This window comes from Candoia aspera, chromosome 14 (genome assembly GCF_035149785.1).
Source record: "Candoia aspera isolate rCanAsp1 chromosome 14, rCanAsp1.hap2, whole genome shotgun sequence".
Taxonomy (NCBI): domain Eukaryota; kingdom Metazoa; phylum Chordata; class Lepidosauria; order Squamata; family Boidae; genus Candoia; species Candoia aspera.
The window spans coordinates 7,591,268-7,607,953 of NC_086166.1; positions in this window are offsets into that span (position 1 = coordinate 7,591,268).

Below are 16,686 nucleotides of genomic sequence, written 5' to 3' on the forward strand. Positions count from 1 at the left end.
TCTGACCTCTCTGTCATGACCTTCCCGTCTTGAGGGCCCTTCACGGTTTAGCTCATGGCATCATTGAGGTGCTCAAGCTCCAGCACCACCACAAGGTAACGATCCTTTGCTGAAGGGAGGGAACATAAGGAACTCCAAAAGACCATCATTTTATTCCCAGCACCAGCCGGCCACCTATCTCCAGGGAGCCCCTAAATGGAGGTAGAATGGCAAGATCCTTCTTCACAACAACCTTGTGTGCTAGGCTAGACTGAAAAATAAAAGCTGGCCCAAGGTCATCTATAACGTTGGGTGGTAAGTAAGAGTTTCAGTCCAGCACTCCTCAGTCACAATAAAGCTTTGTTCCACCTACCCGTAGAATTCTTCCTGTTCCTCTTTCCGAGGCCTCACCTCCAACATTTTGCAATCACCTTCCAATATCTGCTGCTTAATGTAGTGGCCACACACTTAATGGTAGAGCTGGCCCTACCTTAGCCGCTTCCTCCAGCTTGATACCATTTTCCGATGCTGCCTAAGATAACAGCTTTGCTGTTCTAACAGTTGGCAGTGCCTTTTAAATCTTTCCTCCAAGTTGCCATGTTCCAGTGTCTACCGCCAGTGATAATGACCTCAGCTCTGCCTAATGTCAGACCCAGTCCTACTCTTGAGCTCCTCCATAGCAGCTCCTCAACTTGATTCCCCAAAGAAAGGCCTACTGGCCACTGAGGAATATCCCACTTGGAGTATGCAGAGACGTGGCCAATGTTATTTTTGCTGATCAGGATAGTCAGCCTTCCCTTCTGCTTCTATTTTTGGACCGGAAGACAGAAGGAATCACATCAAGAGAGACATTCTGGAGCCAGCTCAGAATCGTATGACAATCCTGGCTGCTTCTCGATTCCAAAACTTGGGGAAGTAGATAAGTCATGCTGGAACTGGAGGTACAGTGGTAATGCTCTTGCCAGTAGTGAACTCTGCCATCCATTTCTTTTGACTGCGTTAGTGTAAATAAAAGGAACGTTACACAGGAAACCAATCCAAAGGAAGTCAAATCCTTTAGCGTTACCTCTGGAATTTTGCCTTCAACTGTGGGGAGTCTGCCTCTTTAACTTGCAAACCCATCTAAAGATGGTGAGTTGCAAGTATCGGTAAAAGCAGTTTGTACACCTGAACTCCAGTTCCCTCTTTCTGCAGGCAGACCCTTGGGCGTTGAACACGGGAATGGCATAACAGGAAAAAAAGGGGGTGGGATTATAATTCCACCCACTTGGAGGTTTTGTCATGGGAAGATGGCTCCCAAGGATATGCTTTTCTCAGCTGGATTTAAAAGATAACTGTTTTCCCACCCTATAAGAAGATGTCAGCCTTGCGAGGTAGTCCAGGCAAGAAGCACACCCAGAAGTACTAGCTCTAACTTTCTTGTAAGGTTACATTAACAGAATCTTGCAAGTTGGAAAGTATATCTCTCCCCCCTCGCCTTTACAGTCCAAGAACTAGGGACGGTCCCTTCTGAGATGTTTGCCACATCCCCATTCCTTCTGCGGGCTCAGCCGCCTCTTATCTGGCTGTTGCCTAGTCTGTGGCTCTTCCTCCTCTCTCCCAAGGTCATTCCCACATATCCTTACAGAAGGTGAACCAACCCGCCCATTCCTTCCCTTATCTCAGGGTGATGTTTTTCTGCAAAGCCCATCGTTCTGGCCAGGTTCGTGTTTTGAAAGCGGCCCTTTTTCCACATGGCGCTCTCTGCCCCCAAACACGGTGCCTTTTATGTTCAGCTGTTCAGTTTTTGCCAGCGTAAGCCATGAATATTCCAATTGTGGAATAAGTGAAGCATTAGCTCAACAGTTGGAGAGGAAATGAATCATTCTTCTGTTTCCCATGCAAAAGCTGGCTAGCCACTGTCTTGATGGCTTTTTTCCCCTTTCCTCCAAGAAAAATTAATCCTTTCTTTGCCATTCTGAGTATCAATTGTGCATGCATATATGCGTGTGGACATACATAAGTGTATAGATACATCCATCCCTGGGTAAATATAATTATCAGCAAGTGGTGTGTTTGGGTTTTTCTAAACCTGATGAGCCAACTGGACCCATTATGGTTAACGGGATTAATAGAATCAGGAGACAGCCTGCACTGAACAGTCGTCCTGGGTATTTCGCAGAGCTCCCTGACAGATGGTCTTGTAATTCATAATTCTGTCAAGGAGCCAACTTTGCATATTAATCACTCCAACATTCCTACATGGGTGAAAATGTGGGAGGCATCCTTCTCCATCTGGGAAGATGTGGCCAATTTTCATTTTTAAAAGAGAGGCACTTCAAATACCATCTGCATTTTTTTTCTTAAAGGTTTTGGACCAAACAGGGAGGGGGCATTAATTCATCCCTTCTTGGCATTGGGAACCCAGATGTAGCAGTCCAGGGCCTGCTGACCCCAATCTGGGACTTTGCTGCTGGGGATGATGGGAGTGGTAGTGTCAGCCTTACGAGGTAGACCAGATGGGAAACACGACCAGATGAGCTAATGGTACTTTATTGTAAAGCTATGTTGACAGAATCGTGCAAGTCTGTGAGTACATCTCTCCCCCGGTCTGCTTACAGCCCAAGAAATTAGGGAGGGTCTCTCTCTCTCTCTAGCTCTCTTATTTTTAATAATAATTTTTATTGAAGTTTACAAATACAAAGATAAAAAAATAATACAAACTAAGAAAAATACCAACAGTAAAAAAGAAAAAAAGTGCAGAAAATAAAGGAGTAAAGAAAAAAGATATACAAAGAAATGACTTCCCCCTCCATCAAGACAAGTACAAACAAGTCATTTCTTTATAGATCTTTTTTTTCTTTATATAGGGAGGGTCCCTTCTGAGCCTCTTGCCCCACCCACTATCCAGCTGTGGGCTGTGCCCTCTCTTATCTGACCATTCCCTAGGCAGCATCTCTTCGCCCTGTCTCCCAAGGTCTTTCCCACTTACCATTACAATTGCACACCTCTTCCCTTTCCACTGAAGTTGATTTCCTACCCTTCCTAGCAAACATGGCTAGAGAAGCTGGATCCCAACTTTCCTTAGTTGGAAAGTTCAAGGGCTGATTAGCAAGAATTCCTCATTCATTGTTTCTGGGAATGAAATCCAAGCTGCCAGTGGCAGGTTGATTGGAGTGAGGACCCCATAAGGATAATCCTGATTCAGATTTCACCATCTCACCTGAAGGAGAACCTCAAATGCAGCTTGGGTCAATGGAATCTTCAGAACTTTCCCAGCCACAAAGTAATGATCATTTGGGCTCTTGTGTGTCTGGTTTTCCAGCGTGATGTGGCCATGCTGGAATTTGTGACACCTGGAGAACCAGGACTGACATCGAGAGCTCCATGTATTTTAATTTTTGCAGTGCATGCTCACTTTCATACATGAATAATAAAATGATTGATCTGACCCTTACTGATAGAAGCCTTGTTAAGAAAAGGACAGATGAAACCGGTGGCTTAGATAGGGAACACAGGAAATGACCACCTGAGGATTGAAGACGAAATAGATATTTTCTCTCATTCTACTGCATGGATGAAATGAAGAAAGAAACAAAGGGGGGGGGGGGAAATCCATTTTGCAGATACTGACAATTGCATCCCTCTGGGTGATCAGGTAGTGAGTGAGATCCAGATTGGAAGTTGGCTGAGACATTGTTTGGGACGACATGAGGCTGTGGTTTGAAGGGAAAAGAATGAGGGAGAGGCAGAAAGAAGTCAGATTATTCTTTCCTTTGCTCACTGCAGGGTCCGTGAAATGAGGAGCTAATGAAGCTGAGCTTCATCGTGGAAACGGAGGAAATGCAGGGGAGGAGGGACAGAAAAATTAAACCCAAGCGTGCTTGAAATCCCAGAGCATCGTATAACAGGGTCTAAATTTTAGGGAGAAAGTAATCGCTTTGAAGATATGAGTTGCAACCCACTATTAATTTTGGTGACCTGAGCACAAAAGTTTGCCGAGCCCAGTTTACAGCCATTCTATAGAGCAGTGTTTCTCAACCTTGGCAGCTTGAAGATGTGTGGACTTCACCTCCCAGAAATCTGGGAGAAACACTGCCATAGAGAGTAAGGAAGATGACCTTAATGGAGATATAACCTAGACAAAAGGGGCTGAAACATTTTTAAGTCCAGAGCAATGAGATAACATTCAGAAGCAGTTCAGGCAGTGTAATGGCATGTGGGAAAGACCTTGGGAGACGGGGCGAAGAGATGCTGCCTAGGGAACGGTCAAATAAGAGAGGGCTTAGACTGCAGCTGCACAATGGGTGGGGCAAGAGGCTCAGGAGGGACCCTCCCTAAGTTTCTCGTGCTGTAAAGGTCATGGCGGGAGATTTGTACTTTTCAGACTTGCAAAATTGATGTCAGATGATCAAGGTGGACCAGACAGGAAATACGACCAGATGAGTGAATTCTACTACCCAGGGGCCATCTAGCTTCAAGCTGACTTCAGCTGCATCTAGAAAATTCTACATTCTCTCCTCTAGATGTCGACCTTCTGCTGTTCAGCACCAAAACTCTTGGACCTGCTGCTTTGAAATCACTTTTGTAGTCCATAAGCCCCTTCCCACCCAGCGGTACAAACACAAAGGTGTCTCTGTTCATTTCTCAGCTAGGTGGCAGCATCTCACTGATCTTGCCCAATCTTAAAAAGCTAAAACAGAATTGGACCTGGTTAGTACTTGGACGAGGGACCACCTGGAAATTTGAGAATGATAGGCTTGACCTGGACGTCCAAAATGCATCCCAGAAGACGGCATTGGCAAACCTCGTCCATAACACAGCAAGACAACTACGTGGATGCTGGTGCTGGAGGATGAGTTTGACCTGACAGCTCCTTTATCTTTCTTCTCTACGTATAATCTAAAAATTTGAAACAGGATGATTTCAAAGGGTCTCTTTCACTGAAACTGCTGCTAAACAAGTGATACCAAAATTGGAAGTACCCTCCCAGGTAAACCAGACAGGAAACACGACCAGATCAGCTAATTCTACTTTATTGTAAGGCTACATTGACAGAACCTTGCAAGTCTGAAACTACAGATCTCCCACCCTCCCTATTTACCACCTGAGTAGTTAGGGCAGGTCCTTCCTAAGTTTCTTCCTCTGGCCGTTACTCTGTTGTGGGCTCCTTTCTCTCTTATCTGATTGTTCCCTAGGCGGCATCTCTTCCCCCCGTCTCCCAAGGCTACCTTCCAATTCCATCACACTCTGGCATCAATGAGAGGAGGAGAAATTGATCACCAAGTAGGGGGAAATTAGTTGTTCTTCTGCATGAAGGAACAGCAATTCTGATTCAGAGACAAAGGGCAGGTCACATCTACCTGTTAGTATCAGCCATTTTACATAAGGGTTGGGTCAGCCCCGGGATGGACAAGGAGTCCTCACTTAACCACAATTGGGACTGGAAGTTTGGTTGCTAAGTGAAGTAGTCATTAAGAGAATCTGACCCAATTTTACAACCTTTTTTGTGGTGGTCATTAAGCGAATCATTGTGGGTGTTAAAAGAACCATGTAGTCGTTAAGCAAATCATGTGGTTCCCCATTGATTTTGCTTGCCAAAAGCCAGCTGGGAAATTAGAAGATGGCAATCACATGACCAAAGGATGCTGCAATGGTCATAAATGTGAACTGGTTGCCAAGCACTCAAATCATGATCACGTGACTGCGGGATGCTGTGACAGTCATAAGTGCGAGGACTGGTCGTAAGTTGGTTTTTCAGCACCGTTGTAAGTCCGAACCATCACTAAACGAATGGAGGTTAAGCAAGAACTGCCTGTATTAAAGATCAGTAGGTTTAACCTCTGCAGGTCTCCTGTAACAAATTCAGTACTTTATGGAGTGTGATTGGGCAAGACAACATGAAAATAGTATATTGGTTTCCTCTGTCCAGATTTCGGCCCTGAGTCCCTCAACCCGCTTTGTTGCACAGTGATTGAGCCCTGAGAAAATCCTCTCCAAATTTCTCTCGCTTGTTGCGTTGACCTTCCTACAGATTGCTATTTAGCAACTGCTCCGTCTGCCGATAGACAGATGGATGTTTCCGCTCCCAGGAGATGCTTCCTCCAGATACAGTCCCTGGAGTTTAAACTGAATTTAAAAAAAAAGAAAGAAAAGAGGAATGATGCCCCGAGGGAAAGGAATCCAAGTTGCTAAAAAGAGAACCAATCTTGGTTGCTACCATGATAACTAAGCGAACAGAAATTCATCACTTGCAAAGTGAAAAAGAAGAGAGGGAAAGGGGGAAGGAGAACGTTAATGCAATAAATGACATGCTGGAAGAAATCCGTCCCTTTGCAGAAAGGGATGCAACCAATCTTGAAGGGAGAGAGCCTGAAGCCATATTCATGTGAAAAAGAGAAGCCCCCATTCTTATAACACTATTTTCAATCCTAGCTCTGGGTGATGGTGCGCAAGAGTGGAAGAAGAAATGGCTAACTCCTTCCTTGAACAATCAAATCATGGGGCTGAGAAGGGAGATGAAAAGATGAGGCGGTGATGGGGACTGAAGGGAACTCTGATGGAGCTGGAGAATATGCACAGGTAGGCTTGGAGCATCACTGGGGAATCAGAGGTGCACCAGGCATCTAAGGATGCAGGTAAATTGCCGAAAATACTTCAACAAGTGTCCGGGTTGGTTAAAGGAAGCTGGTGATTTCATCTCAGGCATTGGGGAAGGTGGCGTGTGAATGGAGCACTACCATTTGACCCCAGGTTGGAATTAGAAATGCGAGGCATGACCAGCTTGCACAGGGAAAGATCAATCATCAGATCCCATGAGCAGCTTTGTTCCGACAACGGGCGAGGCTGTTCCCTCGAGACAGCCTGGGTTTCTCTGCTGCTTGATGGATTGATGTCTCGCCTTTCTGCAGCAGAGGGCCTTCGTGATGGCTTGCCAAGAGTCCCTTCCCGTGCTGGCGAAGTCGGGCATCTGGCGGTAGATCTGCAGCCGCTGAAGCCGAGTAACAGGAGGGCCTCGCCCCTGGCCTGGGGTTTGCACGTGATCTTTGGGGCTCCTTTTGCAACAGGGACAGCACAGTGACTAAAGTCTTTCCTTGGGGCGGGGAAACAAAACAAAACAGCTCCCCCCCCTTTATTTTATTTTATTTTATTTTACTGTTTTAAGCAAATCTCAGAGCACAGCAGAGCAGGGCCCAAGAGTTTTATCCAGTTGGTGTGATCTGAATGGAGAGCCCTCCTTTTTCTCATGGCTGCCATCCTGGGGGGTTGCGAGGAGACACCCCAGGAACATTGCTGACGGGCTGCCGTTTGCTTCTGAGCGCATGGGAGAGGATGCAAAGGCAGAGAGATGAGCATGCTCACTCATGCAAGCAGCATTTGGCCAAGCCAGAACAGCCTGTCTTATTTCCTCGGTCCACAATTTATCTCCTTTCTCCTCCCTGGGACCAATCTCTCTTGATGTCTGCAGCGTTCGAGAGAGCCGGAATTGTGAGTATTAACTTTGAAATGCAATTGTAGAGCGAGGGGTTTTGCACTGGAGTTTCAATGGTTGGGTTTTTTTTTCCTTTTGCATCCCTGGGGAAGGGAGCAATGCCCGTCTGGTTTAGTTTCACTTTCTCGTCGAACACATGCTCAGAATTCCCTTCCTTTCCTCTCCACAACTTTGGCTCTCGGGGGCAAAAAAGAGGACCTCTGTTTATGCTCAGAGGTCCCTGGGTAACAGAGCATGCAAAAGAGGTTTGGGTGCTCCGTGTCGGGGAATCGAATTAAAGCTTTTTGCTTTGAGTTGGTCCAAAGCCCAGGATTGAAGAACCGATGCTGTTTTGCACTGAGAAAATGCTCATAAGGGGCAACAGCCTCTTGGCATGAAGATGGTTCAGCATCCTGCCGCATAAGTCCCTGGATTCACACATTGCATGAAACCAGAACATGGTTTAACAGGCTTTGGCTGAATGTGTTGTGTGAACCCACTGACTCTGGTTTGTTTAATGAGCCATGGGGAGCTCCACCGGTGTGAACCAGCCTACCTTAAGCTGATGGTGCTCAGAAGGGCTGGACTACCAAGCCCATCATGCCCACTGGATGTGATTCACGTGATCAGGCAACCCACGTGGAGGGCATTAGGTTGGGGAAAGCAGAGAGACACTGTGGATTTGCATGTTGGCAGAAGAAGCTTTCTATCCTTCATGCGGTAGGCTTCCCAAAGCACGTTTACATGCCTGGAGGAAGCAATATTGAAGCCAGTGGGACTTACTCTTGAGTAGATCTGGGCATGTTGTTGGTGTACCTCTGGTCCTACACACCATGGTTGCTGTTCTAGTCAGAGGGCCTTTCCTATGAGTGACAAACTGGTTTCTCTTTCTCTGTAATGTGAAATTAATGTTGGTATTTTTAAGGTTTGACTCTTTGGCAGTCTGCCAAGGCTAAACACTCCCAGTTTAAGTGAATAACTTAAATAAAGAAGCTGATGCTCTTTAGTATAGTATGTCGGAATTTTCCCATTTTTTGCCCCGGGGTGGAAAGAGACCGAAGCACTTTGCCCCCTGCAGACACGAATTGGAGTAACTCCACCTGGGGGTGTGCTTTATTAGCACTGCTGTTCATCAGACATGCAATTGGCTATCATTTTTATACAGTAAAACTTCAGTTGGATGTACCATCTGGGGAACTGGGTGTCCGCTAAATCTGAAAGTCTGTTAATTCCCAAATTATGTTATTTGCATCATGTTACATCATTTGCGTAATCACGTAATGGATGTACATAGTTTCTTCTGCAGTTAAACCTTAGTTTAATAGGCATTAAATGGAGGTGAAGTCTGAAGGAACGAAGGCATCGAGGATCCAATGATGAAAACAGCATAAGGCCATTATGGCACGAGCTCCGCCCCTTTTTTATGTACGTGCAACATCACAACACACATCCAACATGTTGCATGTGTTGCATCCTTCCTCTATCAGCCCTTCTTCTTCATCTCTGCTTTGGTATTTGCCACATAGTGTAGTCCTAACCAAACTCAAAAGTATGTTGAGATCAATGAATGTATAGATGGGCTACTTCTAGAATAATTAGATTTTTATTATATTTATTAAATTTATATGCCGCCTGTGCCAACTCCTGTTGCTTTTTTGTATAAGATCTTTTGTCTAAAGGGGGAGAGGGGAAGGTGCATGTCTCAAGGCAAAACTTTATTGCAGGATTGTTATTGCCAAAAGCTCTGTGGGTGCCACAACACAGAGAAGGGAAAATAACTGAATTTCTACCACTTAAACTGGCTGGGGAATTCTGGGAGTTGAAGTCCACACAGCTTCAAGTGGCCAAGACTGAGAAACACTGCGTTAGAGCATAAGCCATGGCTTATCAACAATGGCTGGGTTTGTACAAGCCATCAAACCCAAACCATGGTTTAGGAGTTGTGCAAATGCAGTTAGGAACTGATCAGGTTCTTACTCCACCTTCTCAAACAAACCTAGCTAGCTGGAGAAAGAATTTAATCCAATCCATCTGAAAGGCACCAGATTGGAGAAGGTGGGTCTTAATTTATCACGAAAACAAGCCACGCGTCTTCCTGCAAATTTCACCGTGCCAATAATTCAATGCCAGGCTTGTTGAAAATGGGTTACGATCAGAAGAATATCGTCAACAGGCTGGGCAGAACCCTTCGCTGCCCAACAGGAAAAGTGATTTTTTATATCCTTCCCCAGCAGTGAACAGGAACCATTTCAAGGGTCCAAAGTGGGGCAGGGTGACCTGGAGATTGTCTGGAGGCCAGATCCAGACAGTGCAAAAACTGGGAAGGATGCAGGAGGCTCAGCTTCGAAGCCCCAGTCAGCCAGAAAGCACTAAGCCGAATCAGGGACTTAGTCCCTGCCAAACTAATGTCTAAACAATCCTTAGTTTGTTTGCAGCATAAGGGACATCAGCTGAGGCTTCCTGGCCTTCTCCTGACACTCTAGTTTTTCTTGGTGGCAGAAAAGGTCTCCGAAGTATTTCGTTGGGTGGCAGCCCACAAAAAGGCAGGAGTCCAGCCTCTTTCCCTACGTCACAGCTGACCCCACCCTGACTTCCTTCAGCAGACTGCTTAAGAGGACAATGCCCAGAATGCCCAGCTGGCAATTTGCAGGGAGAGGAACACTGGCAGTGCCCAACAGACCCCCCCTTCCCTCCCTCCCTCCCTCCCTCCCTCCCAGGAACGTCTAGGTCCGTGTTTCTCCAGCCCAGCCTCTAAGGTGGGGAGGGGGGACTTCAACTCCCAGAATTCCCCAGCCAGCCAAGCTGGGTGGGGAATTCTGGGAGTTGAAGTCCCCCAGCCTTAAAGTGGCTGGGCTGGAGAAACACGGACCTAGGTTCATCCGAGCGCCCCCTGCCGGCGTGTCTGCAGCAAGGGGAGTCCAGTTGCGCCCGCGGGTGGCTCGCTAGCGCCCCCTGGAGGTCAAAAAAGGACCCCCCTCCCAGCAAAACAGCTGACTGGCTAAGGCGGGTCCTTTCCCGCCCGCAGCTGATTCAAACCTGCCGGAGGCGGGGAAGCCCCCCTCCCTCGCCGGTCGCCTGCGGCATTGTCGCCTGACCGGCCGCTCTGCTCTGTGCCGCGAGTGACCCCTCACCCCCACCTGGCTGGTCCTGGGGGGGTGGCCGCGGGGACGGAGGGAGGGGCGGCTGCCATGCGAGGAAGCCGAGCGAGCCGGACGGGCGGCTCTTCCAGCCCCACCTTTCCCTCCCCTCTCGGCCGTCCGAGCCTGCGGGGCGGCGGAGGCGCCCCGGCGCGGGTTAAGCGGGCTGGTCATTCCGTCAGTCCTCATTGAGCAAGCGGAGCACGTCGGACGGAGAGCTGTTGTCGAGGGCAGGCGCCATGCTTCGGCTGCGAGGGGGCTGAAGTGAGCGCCCGGGGAAGATGGCGTATATCCAGGTAGGGCTGAGCGGCCGCGGGCAGGCGGGCAGGCGGGCGGGCAGGCAGGGCGGGGAGGGGGCTGGAGACCCCCCCGGCTGCCTCTGCGGGGCGCCGAGCGAGGGCGAGAGGGAGGGGGCCAATCTGCCTGGTCCCCCGGAGCAGCATCCCCGGCGCCGCCAAAAGGGAGCCTTCCTCCCCAGGAAACTTGAGCGAGCCGCAGTGGAGTTTCGGAGCTGCTCCGGAGTTTCCTCCGACGGGGACGCCTCTGCAACCTGTAGCGCGGAGAGGGGATGTCCCCCCTTTCCTCGGCCCCGGCCCCCAACGCCAGCCAGTCTTTCTCCCTCCTTTTCTGGGGTCTTTGCACTTCCCTCTCGCTGAGCGCCCCCCGCCCCACCAGGCTGCCTGGGGCACCATCCCCACGACCCTCTCGCTTTCGCGGCGGTTTTAGGGGCACCGAAGCGCGGCGTGCAAAGCGGGCTCTTGTGGTGGGGGGGTCGCCCTGCAATGAGGCTGCGAGAGCGGGCGTGGGGAAGAAAGGGGGACCCCTGGAAGCAGATGCGGGCAAACGCGCGGCGGCGCTGGCTTGGTTTCCCAACCCTTCCTGGGCAGATGGGAGTGGGCTTGCGGGCGAGCGCCCGGGGAGCGGGTGGGAGTGCCCCGCGGATGTGCTGGTGGGCAGGGTTGGCACGCAGGTTGTGTGAAGCCCGGCAAATGGAGGAAGGGGAGGAAGGAAGGGAGAGAGCGATGGGAAATGTTAATAGCCAACATTGCACTCGGAGGCCAACTGCTTGGCTGGGTAGATCAGTCGCTTTCCCTAAAGCTGCTTTTTAAAACATTTCCCTCCTCCTGGATAGAACGGATTCGGTTTTATTTTGGTTCCCTCCGGCCGGATCTCCCTGCTCAAATGGAGTTGTTGTTGCTTAAAAAAGACCCCGAAGGTTGCGGGTTAAAATAATATTAAGGAATATAAAAGGCAGAGGGGCATTCTGGTGCCCAAGGATATGGAGCTGGAATCATAGAAAAAGCACCCGGAACCTAATTTTGAGAAGGGGCTGCCAAATCCGGGCAAAAAAATGAGGCAAGGTGAATGTAGCAAGGGCAAAAATCCCCGAGCTTCTTCATCCCCCATTCTTGCTGCTCCAGGGAAAACTTCGGGATGCATTGGATTTCAATTCCCATCATCCTCGTCTAACACCGACAGAGACCTCCTTGGCAGCTTAATTTGTCTAAGGCAACGTTTCTCAACCTCGGCCGCTTGAAGATGTGTGGACTCCAACTCCCAGAATTCCCCAGCCAGAATATGCTGGCTGGAGAATTCTGGGAGTTGAAGTCCACACATCTTCAAGCGGCCGAGGTTGAGAAACACTGGTCTATGGCCACTGTTGGTTTTTAATATACTTCCCCTCAAGGGTGTGAAGGTAGCATATGTGGTTTCCTTATTTTGCCCTCACAACAATCCTGTGAGGTAGATCAGGCTGAAAGAAGAGAAACTGGCTAATGCAAAGAGTGAGCAGAAAATAGATTACGGGCTACTAGTCCATTTCTGATAGGTTTCACAGGATCTGGAAAAGGTTTCTGAGACCTCCTTGAAGCATTACCTTGCCCAGCTGATGGGTAATTGACCCAGGATGAAGTAAATCGTAATTGACTGCATTAGCACACTTTTCTTGGCGCAAAACACATGAATGATAAACTAACCCCAGGCTGGGGTTGGTACAATACACTTGGCAAAAATGGGGTGAGGTAGTTTGGGACTTAGTCTGTAGGGCACACCCAACCCATAATCCCCCTCGTTAGGCTGTGAAAATAAAGATGGGGAAGAGCAAATTAGAGCAACAGGAGCGAATGGTTGTGTAAAAGGAGCCTGTGCTAACTCAGTGCCGGTGTGTCAAGGCTGCAAAGACACACAATGGCTTGGCTTGGGTCTAGCATCTTATGCCAACCCAATCATTAAGTTTTGTAGATCATGGATCAGGGTGATGTGTGATCCCAGTTGATTGTGGCTTTTTCAACAAGCTATAATTTAATGCCATGTGTAAAAAAAAATTGGACTTGGATCTGATGGGTGGATCTCAAGATTCTGTTGAGCAATCAAATGGAAGCCCAAACTGAATCTGGATCTCTCAGGTCTCAGTCTGAGATTCTCACCAGTGTGGCCCATGGCTTTTCCAGCAACCTGAGCCATCGTTTTAGATTTTTTTCACCGAGCCAAAACTGCATAAACCCTAGTGTAAACCCACTAAGCCAAAACATAAAAATAAGGCAAAACTTGATGGGCATTTCTTAAATGCAGTGTATAAGCCCAACCAGTGTGTAATTTAGACAGCAAAAGGAGGCGATTGACTCTTGGGTGTTAAAAGGTTAAATGTACTGGGGTATTAGATACTCAAATGTCTCACCGCTTGTTCTCTGAAAACTCCGAATGTGACTCATGGAAAACAAAGCTAGACTAACATTTCAGGCTTGTTGGATTGGGTGTTAGACGATTTTGGAACTGCAAAATAAATTTCATGGCGTTTTTCAGGGCACAGGGAGAGGTATCTACCCCATGGAAGTGGCTATCTTCAATTTAGTACAGAGGATGCAATCGAAGTAGCAATTGCTGAATACAAGGATGGGGTGCGTTGGGAAAGAACAGCTGGCATTTCATATTGTGTTAAACCATGGTTTGCCCAACCATGGAGTATTGACCACAGTGGTTGTAAACCCTGTTTACAAACATCAGTAGTTAGGCTAATATGTGCTGCAACAGCAAAATGAGAGTGTTATCAAAACTCACTCCAGGCTTCGCTTCCTATTTGTGCAAGTTTGGACAGCTCACAATTTGCACGCAGGCACCTTGACAAGGCCAGAAAGTTTGAGAACCCCTGGGATGTTTCGATTAAAATGGAATGATTAGAAGTAAATGATGTAGTTATTTCTTGCCCGGTCTTAACCTCAAGGAAATCATTCGCTTTGTTTATTGAAGGGGAAGCAGTGTTCTGCATACAGTATTATTTTATCATTTGGGGGTGGGGGTGGTGGCAGTTATTGCAAAGACTGAGAATCTCTGTGCAAGCCCACCTTTTGGCTTTGTGCAAGTCTGAACATGTGTCGGTGTTTAGAAACGGTCAGTTGCAGGAGAGGACCCCTGTGTGGCCCCTGAACTGCTGTTTTGTGCACTGAAAGTCCCAGTTAATCAGGGGCTGATCAGTTTCAGAAAGGCACAGAAAAAGCAGAATTCTGCCCCTAGGCTGTTTTCTGGGCAAAGGTATAATTGCATAGAGCAGTGTTTCTCAACCTCAGGAACTTTAAGATGGGTGGAGTTCAACTCCCAGAATTCCCCAAGCCAGCAGCAGTATAGAGTTAGAAGCAAATCCTTCTAAAGATGTGCAGAGCCTCCCATTGCAACCATACATCTTTAGAATCAGGAAGACATTTTCCAAAGCAATTTATGCAGGCATCAGAAACCAACCACTGTGTATGCGAGTCTGTAATGTCAACTTCCTTACATTTAGTACCCTTGCTGTGTGCTGTAAACTTGTAGTCCTTTTATGAGAGGCAGAACTCCAGATGCAACGTTGGGGCACCAAAAGGATGGGTCTTTAAGCTCTTCTCCAGGCTTCCAGGACACCCACAGACTAAGTTACCTAGGAATTGTTTAAAACATCCATTTTCTTGATCATACTTCCTAAGTGCTGCTTTATAGGAACATTTAAATTGTTTCTGCGGATAGACTTCTTGGCAGTCTAGACTGGAAACAGGCAATCCAGTTTAAGAGCTCTGGTTTATAAAATATATTAGAAGGAACGTTAAGGTTGCAACCAGAATTCCAGCAAGGAGATTCCTTTCAAATGAGGTACCTCTATATAGCCAATTTAGGGCCTTGAAACTCTCGTTGAATTTTTTCTGATTTTTCTTGCAAAGGACTGGAAGCTTAGCTTTTTTTTAAACAAGGCAGTCTGTTCCGTGGTGCCAGCCGTTTTATCAATGTGAGATGTAGCTCTTACACAAATGTCTTAAAACAAAATGAACAGGTTAAAATCAACCTAAAACTCAAACCCTACTGGCTTTAATACCATATTCAAACCTACTAAAAACATGGTTTTTACGGTCCATTCAATCCAATATTCCTTGGATGGATTCCATGCCAGGATTTCGGGCTGGAATTTCCAGCCATTCCTGGAAAATCTTGGCTTTAGATGTGTTTCTTCTGCTTGGCATTGACAGGTAAAAAAATAAGAACTGATCTTCTATCATGTCAGAACTTGTGATGGTATGTGGGAAAGGCCTTGGGAGACTGGGCCAAGAGATGCTGCCTAGGGAACAGTCAGAGAGAGCACAGCCATCAGCTGGATAGTGGGCGGGGCAAGAGGCTGAGAAGGAACCCTCCCTAGTTTCGCGGTCTGTAAAGGATACTTACAAGATTGATGTCAGCCCTCCCAGGTAGACCAGGTACCCTTAGGTATGCAATTTGCATGGACTGCATATAATGAAGTGGACAGTTTGTCTGAATGCAACATAGGAACCTGTAATGGTATGTGGGAAAGACCTTGGGAGACGGAGCGAAGAGGTGCTTCCTAGGGAATGGTCAGATAAGAAGGGGCTTAGCCCGCAGCTGCATAATGGGCAGAGAAAGAGGCTCAGAAGGGACCCTCCCTAGTATCTCAGGCTGTAAAGGAGTGGGGGGAGATTTGTACTTTCAGACTTGCAAGATTCTGTTAATGTAGCCTTACAATAAAGTAGAAATAGCTCACCTGAACGTGTTTCCTGTCTGGTCTACCTGGGAAGGCTGACAGAAGTGCAGAGCAGTTCATCTGATATTGCTAGCATTGGCTATCAGCAGTTGGCTGGAATTTCAGGCTGGCATTTGCTCCCCTCTTCTTAGAGATGCAGGAGATTGAACTTGCAGCTTCCTTTGTGCAAAACAGGTGTTTTCCTCCTGAGCTACATCTGTTAAGGACAAGTTCCCCTTAGCAGAGATGATTTTATCATGGCCTTCCCTGCTCGTTTCATTTCTACCACAAGTGATGGTGGCCATTCTCTTGACTCACATCCTTCCTAATACTGTATTCCTGATCCTAAACCATTCAAACATTGTGGGACATTATCTAAGACAAAAGTGGCTGTTGCCAAGCAAACAAACCAGGATGAAAATGCATGGTTTGCTTTCCAAGCTATGGTTAGCACATCTGTGGTTTGATAGGACTTCTGAAAACGACCGCTGCTAAGTGGTTAATAGCAGCTAAGTCTTTTTTGTCTCTCTCTCCGGTAATTTTGGGGCTGGTGGGAGCATTCAGCAATATTCAATATGAACTGAATAACTAAATGGGCAAAGACCATCTCCACAGCATAATTAAATTTTCAAAAAATGAAAATTTTGAATGGTGGCTGAACACGGCAACTCCTGGATTATATTTTATTGTGGAACACACATCTTATATCAGTGTGTGTGTGTGTGTGTGTGTGTGTGTTCCTTATGGAACCACTGTTTATCCAATATTAGGAAGACTTGCTCCAGTACTGAAGACCCCAATTTATGCTTTTAGAGTTCTGGAGCATGCGTGCAATCAAAAGCCTAATTAGATATGCACCTCGTATGCATCAGCCATGCGTTTGTGTGCAGATGCGCAGACTAGCATTTGCCGCTTTCCCATGCTTAGAGAAATATTTCTTGCTCCTCATGATGGGTTGCATTCTGTCTGGGCTCAGTCTATGTGAGCCCATGCATTATGGCTTGCAGGGATGCTTAGCAGCTGAGCACCTTGTACCAACCTAGGCAGTTGTAGATTTTGCAAGCTATCACGGTACAGCCTGGGGCTTCAGAGTCCTTTTAAAGGGAGGGGACAGCTGCTGTTATCCT